Below are 8,819 nucleotides of genomic sequence, written 5' to 3' on the forward strand. Positions count from 1 at the left end.
CTCTTCCAGTCCCTCAACTATACCAAGTCCTGCTGCTGCCTTGTCCTCCCTCCCTTCCTTCCTTCCTTCCTTCCTTCCTTCCTTCCTTCCTTCCTTCCTTCCTCTTCCTCCCTCCCTCCCCCCCTCCGTCCCTCCCTCCCTTCCTTCCTTCTCTCTTACTTCTGGCCCTGTAACTCAGGTTGCCTTCAAACTTCCAATCCTCCTGCTTTCTTATCTTGAGTGCCAGGATTACAGATGCACACCACTCCTGACGTCACCTTGTGTTGCTAAGACCACAGGTCACTTGGTGGTGAATCAAAGTGGGATTTTACCTCTTATTCCTATTCCCAGGTGTGTGTTTGAGTACACTGCTACTTTAAGAATCCGTTTTCTATGCCGTGCAGTGGTGGCGCACACCTTTAATTCCAGCACTCGGGAGGCAGAGGCAGGTGGATCTCTGTGAGTTCAAGGCCAGCCTGGGCTAAGAGTGAGTTCTAGGACAGGCTCCAAAGCTACACAGAGAAACCCTGTCTCGAAAAAAAGAAAAAAAAAAAAAATCCATTTTCTCATTTATAAAATGACTGCCATAATGTTTGCTAAAGTTATCGTGAAAGTTAAGCTGAATCATGGATATAAAACACTTGGTGTATCTGCCATATTTGCCACATTGTCAGTCATAAAAAGTTGATTGTTAGAAGAGACCAGGACTTGAAGCCCTAAGATACAGAAAAAGAAGGGGGGACCCCATGGAGCTGGGGGAACCACTGACACATCTGGAATATAAAGATTTCCCCCTAATCTTACCTCTCCAGGTATTTTCTGCTGGAGTAAACAAAACCTTCCTAGACCCCATAAGGAGGAAGAGTGCTTTCCCTTGGTCTCTCAGATTTTTTTTAATCTTTTCTTGAGACAGTGGTTTTATTTTTTAATTTATTATTATTATTTTATTGTTGTTTTGCCTGTACCTATCTCTGTGTGAGGGTGTTGGATCCTCTGGAACTGGAGTTATAGACAGCTGTGGGCTGCCGTGTGGGTACTGGGAATTGAACCCAGGTCCTCTGGAAGAGCAGCCAGTGCTCTTAACTGCTGAGCGATCTCTCCAGCCCCCTCTCAGATTGTTTCATACATCTTAGAACTGTCTTTTATACATAGATCCTGGCCAGTTTATACAACCTCATCCCAAGCTGTGAGCAAGTACACCACAAGGCCCATGCTTTGGTCTCTCTGTTTGCAGCCATTGGGTGGATGAAAGGATAAATACTAAACATGCGGCAACACATCCACTTTAGAGATGAGTCCGAGTACCTCTATCACTAGGTAAAGCAGCCTTCGTTCTACAGACTGGCCTAATCCTGAATCTAAATAGACAGGTAAAGGACACGATGCTCACAGAATTGTTAGCCAGTCAAGCGTGGTTAGGAAATCTTTGCAAATTTTCCAGGGAAATGCATGATTAGTGGTGATATCAGGCATGACCAACACTGGGTAAAGCACCTCGTTCATCAGGGAGCCAAGGCAAGATGATACATCCCTGTACCTCACAAGGTTAACAGATCCATCAGGTAGGAACAAGTCTTTCCAGGCCTGATCTGCTGCCAGCAGGGTAGTAGAGAGTGGGCAGGGAGCAGGCTTCCTGTGATTGTGTTCACTGCAGCCAGTGATGTAAGATCTAAAGATAGATGTAGCCGTGGAGATAGATCATCTGGAGGCAGGCAGCTCTTCGGAGTACTGATAGAGCATTCTAGAATACAAAGGAGTAGTAATGAAGGTGAATATCTTGACTTGTCAAGAAACATCAATCCCCATCTTATTCCTTTTACTAAAGACAACTGAAGATGATGATAACATTTATTAATTGATCACCTATGTCTTCCACTCGTTTTGAAGTGAGGTACTAGAATTGCTTGCCACAAGCCCATGGGCTCCCCCAAAAGTGGAAGATGTCTTCTTAACTCCACATTAGATGCTCTCACACAAGTATCCAAAACCAGCCATGTCAGGAGGACTGCCACCATGGAAACTGCCAACCACATAATCAAGGTTTCCCACACCATCCCTTCCAAAGCAGGCTATTGAACATTTGCTAGCATGCTGCTGAGTTTTACAATGGAAGACCCTAATTATAACAGTTGCCCCAAGTGAATGATGCAGCAAGGAAAAGTCATGGTATAGACGTGAGGCAAGGTTTAGAGCACTTTTCGATTGCCTTTGTCCCACAGCTCCAGACTTGACAAAAGTCATACTGCCAGTGTGGTACCCGCCTGGAGTGGTACCCGCCTGAGTGTGTACCCGCCTGGAGTGTGGTACCCGCCTGGAGTGTGGTACCCGCCTGGTTCCAGGGATTTTATTTGCAAACGGCTGAAAAGTCTCTTATGACGTGCCTAGGGCTGCTGAAAGGACTGGCATGAAGTGCTCACTTTAGTCTGCCTCACTCTAAAGTAACCAATGTCTATAGATATTGTTAGACGCTTACAGAAAAAAAAAAATAGGAAAATGTGGAATGCAAAAGGCACATTTAAGCTATGCAATAAACCTCCAGAGGCCTGGGAGGAGAGAGTTTCTTTGGGAAGTTGTGACAATCCAAAAAGTGTGTGCTCCATAAGTGAAGCCACTCTGAGCCACCACATACATGTTCCTGCCGCACCTAGGCCCACAGCAATCCAACCAGCCAACCATGACCTAAGACTTCCGAAACCATCAGCCCAAATAAACCTTTCTTCAAAGAGGAAAAGCCTCATGGGAAACCAACTCTGCCAAGACTTTGTTTGTCCAGAAGAGGAAGAAAATAAACTTCTGTTGTTTAAGCCACCCCAGTTTAAACAACAAAACAAAGGCTTAAATAAACAAACCCAAACCCACAAACTTCTCACCTCTCCATCTCTGCAGACTGAGTATGTGTTGGGGCTCTCTTTAACATTTAGCCAGACTTACACTGAACTTAATAATCAGCCTATGAGAAAAACTTAGGGTTTTAATTTCTCCAGGACTTTTCTCACCTCGTACCTCCTCCTGGCCATCTGCATGACTTTCTAGATTTCCCCATAGACAAAGGTGCTTAAAAAGTAGTAATAAATAAATGGTAAATCTTTGAACACTTAGGTTCAGAGGCAGTACTTTGTTATAGCTGCCCTAGTACAGTAACACAAAACTAGTAATAAAAACAGTAATATAGCTGCTCGAGTACAGTAATACAAAATCGAGTGAGATTTTTATTTCAGGCATTGCATTTACAGTCGAAGAAATTCTGAACAGTTCCTTTTCATATCTTTGTCTCTTAGTAAGATATTCTAGTACTTTTCATAATTTCCTTGAATCCTTTAGGCTTTGTCTAGGTTTTCTTTTAGCTCTTCGATCTCTCTCTCTCACTAGAATTTTCCTATGTACCTCTGGCTGGCTTGGACTCAGTCTCCTACTCCACCTGACCAGTGCTGGAATCATGAGTGCATGTCAGGGTGCCAGCTCCAGAACATTCTGCAGAAGTTATTGTTTAAGGGGTTGGAGAGCCAGTGCAGTGGTTAGGAGCATATATCACTCCTGCACAGACCCCAGTTTGGTTTTGATTCCAGTGTCCTGTAACTTCAGCTCTAGGGGATCCAATCTCTTCTTCTGGCCTCTACAGGTTCCTGCTCCCACATACATATACCATCCCCACATACACATAACTTAAAAAATAAATAAAATCTTTTTTTTAAGTTATTGCTTGTGCACTAAAAGTGGTGGTGGCACTCACCTTTAATCCCAGCACTCGGGAGGCAGAGGCAGGTGGATCTCTGAGTTCGAGGCCAGCCTGGTCTACAGAGTGAGTTCCAGTGTAGCCAGGGCTACACAGAGAAACCTTGCTTCAAAAAACAAAACAAAACAAAAAAATCTTAAATTCAAGTCGCTGTCAAGTAGATTGACTGTCTGTAACTCTTCAAGGACAATCTTTGCCCATTTATTTTGTCCCTTTGAGTCAGACCTTCCTGATTCTTCTTGGCTTGAACTCCATGTTTTCTTCATGTGTTTATATGTCTCTGCACACACACTCTCAGGATTGTTCTTATGAGGACAATAGTCACACAGGATTAGGTTCCTTCCTAAGCTTCTTAATGTATCATTTATATTAAATTAATTTAATCGCCAAGGACAATAAAGCTTACTTTTAGCACTACTATCAACACCATATAGAAAGTTCTAGTCAGAGCAACCGTTAAAACAGAAGTAAAAGGCACCAAAATTGGGAAGAAAAAAATAGCACTATTTTTATTTATTGATTATGTATTTTAGCACTATTTAATTTTATGTTATTTAAGTCAAATTACCTACATGATAGCTGTTAATGCTAATAGATAATTCAGGAAAATTGCAGGTTTCAAGATCACAAATATAAACCAGTTGTTTCTATACCTTAGGACCCAAGAAATGAATATTTAAAAGAGAAATAAAGAAAAGAAAATCCACTTATATTACAGTAGCATAAAAAAATCAAGAAATGTATTTCATCAAGGAGGTGAACTTTCACACAGCAAAAACTGTGCATTCTTGCTAATGAGGATTAGGGACAAAAAGATGCATATATATACTCATGGACTAGAAGACACACAATCCCAATCAAACTTCCAATAATGGGAGAAGTCTATCCTCCAGTTCAGATGGGATTGAAAGAGGCCTGGAACAGTCAAAACAATTTTTAAAAAAAAAGTTAAGGAGCTTACTAGCCCTGATTTCAAAACTAATAGCATAGCTACACCTATCAAACAGTAAGATACTGGCACAGGATGGACAGATGTACCGATCAGTGAAAAATAGAATTGAGAGTTTAAAAAAAATCATTTTATTTTGGTGAGAGTCCATGGTAGAAAGTACAGTCTCTTCCACAGATTGCATTGGCACAACTAAATTTCACATGCCAAGAACCAGTTTGGGACCCAGGAGATGGTTCAGGAGGTTGAGATACTTGCCTCCAAGCCCGGTGACTCGAATTCAGTCCTCGGCACCCACATGGTGGAAGGAGAGAACTGACTCCAGCAAACTGTCCTTCCACTTATACACCATGGTACGTCCCTCATCTCCAATAAGCAAATAGGTGCAATTTAAAAAAAAATGTATTACTTTAAAAAAAATGACTTTGGACCTTTTCCATTTACCATATGTAAAAAACGAATTCACAATGGACCTACACACTAAATACAACAATTAAAATTTTAAATCTCTAAGGAAAAACAATCAGGCAAGCAAACCAATGAACCCAAGACATCACAAAGTTCCTACCTTTCCATCTCTGCAGACTGAGTCTGTGTTGGGGCTCTCTTTAACACTTAGACAGACTTACATTGACCTTAATAATCAGCCTATGAGAAAAGCTTAGGGTTTTAATTTCTCCAGGACTTTTGTCAGCTAGTGCCTTGCCCTGGCCATCTGCATGACTTTCTAGATTTCCCCATAGACAATAGTGCCTTAAAATAGTAAATAAATAGATAAATAACTAAATAAATAGATAAATCTTGGAAAGCTTAGTTTGGTCATTGTGGTAGTTTGGAAGCAATTGGCCCCCATATGCTCATAGGAAGTGGCACTATTAGGAGGTGTGGCTTTGTTGGAGTAGGTATGGCCTTGTCGGAGAGAGTGTGTCACGTGGGGGCGGGCTTTGAGGTTTCCTATGCTCAGGACACCGCCCCATGTCTGAGACCGTAAACTGTTGCCTTCTGATCAAGATGTAGCCAGCACCACGTCTGCCTGCACACTGCCATGCTCCTTGCAATATTGATAATGGACAGAACCTCTGAAACTGTAAGCCACCACGTCAATTGAATGTTTTCCTTTACAAGAGTTGCCATGGTCATGGTGTCTCTTCACAGCAATAGAATCCCTAACTAAGACAGCCATGGAGTCTTGTTTGTTTGTTTGTTTGTTTGTTTGTTTGTTATAGCTCATGTATCTTCTGACTTCTGTGTTTGCATGTGTGGTATTTGCACACATGTGAGTGTAGATGCACGTCTGTGTGCAGAGATCAGAACAGGCTATTGGGTGCCCTGCTCTACTACTCTCTACCTCTTTCCTTTGAGGCAGGGTCTCTCACTGTGCCTGGAGTGATTTTTCAGCTAGGCTGGTGGCTAGCAAGCCCCAGTGAGCCTCCCATCTCCCCCAGCTATGGGGCTGGGGTTACACGAGCATTCAACCATGCCAGGCTTTTTCTGTGGGCTCTGTGGGTTTGGAACCAGGTCCTCACACTTGGTCTGCAATCACTTTATCTCATGAACCCCTTTCCAGACTTTTGACAACACATTCATACATATGACACCAAAACACAAGCAACAAAATAAAATAAATTGAGCCTCAAGAAAGTAAAAACTTTTGTGCTTCAAACAACATTATTAATAAAGTTTCAAACACAGAGAATAGGAGAAAATACTGGTAAATCACACATTTGTTAAGAATTGAATCTCTAAAATATATAAGGAGTGTCACCATGAAAATATCCCCAACAAAAAGCCCACACTCTCCTCTTTCTGTTCCTGAAATACTTGAAAATACAGGTCACACTGTAGCCATGTGTAGCCATCAACACACTACCTCTCGTCAAATAAAGTTCAGGTCCTTCAAGAACAGTGACAACATGGGACACTCTTGCCACACTCTGAGCCTGACAGATTACACATAAGGAGTCCTAGAAGCACACTGGTTAAGCTGAAGCTTCAAAAGCAGTTTGAAGTGGAGGCTGCAGCATTGCCCTTGTGATAAGATTTCCATTCCAGTGCTGTGTTCATGTGTGACATGGGTGGGAAACGTGAATGGAGCTCTGACAATAAGTCTCCATATCGGGATAATAAGCCTGCCCTACCTATTCTCAGGAACAATTGTAGTGCGACTGAAGTGTGACAATGTACACACTGGAAGTGCTTGCTAATTCCAAAGCCCTAACCAAACATTGCTTGTATTCACGCCTCAGCCTTGAATCTCCAAAAGCAACCACCGCTTTCCTGGCATCCTCTTTATTCTAGGCTGTTGATGAATGCTTCATCCTTCTGGTGCAGTAGGGTTAGAATAGAAGGACATCAAACCTGCTGGTGATAACCATTTCTGAACAGATCATCATCCAAACCAGCTAAGCAATTACAGCTACAGCTAAATACCATTTGCAACCCACTGCAGAGATTGAGGGTAATGGATTGGTAAACTGAGAAGAACCCAGAAGTCTGTGCTCAAAACCCCCATTTGCAATAATGGGAGCTATGTCTGCTAGGCCCACTGAGAGGTGAATGTGATCTGCAATCTATCTTACTTAATGTCGTCTACTTCCCTGTAGCCCCTTCAAGCAAGCAGACACCAGTAAAGTGCTGTAAATGGAACTAATAGAGTGAGTTAGGAGAATATTGACAGTCTACATCAATGAAGCTTTCCCCAGTGAGAGACCTACAGATATTTCAAAACCTGATGTTCTCTGTACTTATATCTTTGCTATTTAAAAAGGAAGGTAATCTGTTAATGATGAGAAGACACTTGGAAAGAGCAACATACATGACTTTATCAGCCTCCCTTTGGGTTTGAGGGGCTGTTATAGAAAAATCGATTGCCTTACACATTAGATAGTGTATCACATTGCCTTTTATTTCTAAGAAATGAATGTACCAGTGACCAACAAGATGATTTATTCATTGTGTAAAAGTGCTTGCCACCAAGCCTGATGATCTGAATTCCATCCCCAGAACCCACATAGTGGAAGGAGAGAGCTAACGCCCTTAAGTTGGCCTATGACTTTCCCATGCATACTGTGGCATGGCCATACACCCATACAAACACACACACACACACACACACACACAACACACACTCACACACACACACACACACACACTCACACACACACACACTAAATGAATGAATGAATAAATAAATAAATTTGATTTTTAAAACTTTTTTTTTTCTTCGAGACAGGGTTTCTCTGTGTAGCTTTGCGCCTTTCCTAGAACTCACTCTGTAGCCCAGGCTGGCCTCGAACTCACAGAAATCTGCCTGGCTCTGCCTCCCGAGTGCTGGGATTAAAGGCATCCGCCGCCGCCGCCGCCGCCGCCGCCGCCGCCGCCGCCGCCGCCACCACCACCACCACCCAGCAATTTTTAAAACTTTTCAAAGAAGTGAATAGAAGCTGGAGAAAAGAAAGCTCAGCAGTTAATAGTATGCATTGCTCTTTCAGAGGACCCAAATGGGGTTCCCAGTACACACATTGGGTGATTCACAATCATCTGTAACTCCAGTTCCAGAGGGAATTTGATGTTTCTAGCCTTAGAGCACCTGCACTCACTAGTATACACACACACACACACACACACACACACACACACACACACACACAAACACACACACAAAATGAATCATTGAAAAATAAATGGATATACCAAAAGAAGAGCAGTATGTTGTGGGATATTTGTACACTGTGTGAAGACATATTGCTGTGATTGGTTTAATAAAGAGCTGAACAGTCAATAGCTAGGCAGGCAGTATAGGCGGGACCTCTGGGCAGAGAGAGAAAGTACGAGGAGATAATTGAGGCCCAGAGGAGATGCTAATAAGACATGGAGGGAGTCAGACATACAGAATGGAAGAAAAGTAAAAAAGCCACATGGTAAAATGTAGATTAATAAAAGCAGGTTAGTTTAGGTTACTAGAGCTAGTGAGACAAATCTAAGGTAAGGCTGAGCTTTCATAATTAATAACAAGTCTCTGTGTCATTATTTGGGAGCTGGCGGTGGGACAGAAAGAGATTTGATACAGCAGTATTGTTTCGTTTTGTTTTTCTTTTCTAAGTGTCACCACTGTTCCTCTTCCGATAGTTATGACACGTAATGCTTGGTTAGAACCTC

Source organism: Peromyscus leucopus, chromosome 2 (assembly GCF_004664715.2).
Source record: "Peromyscus leucopus breed LL Stock chromosome 2, UCI_PerLeu_2.1, whole genome shotgun sequence".
NCBI lineage: Eukaryota > Metazoa > Chordata > Mammalia > Rodentia > Cricetidae > Peromyscus > Peromyscus leucopus.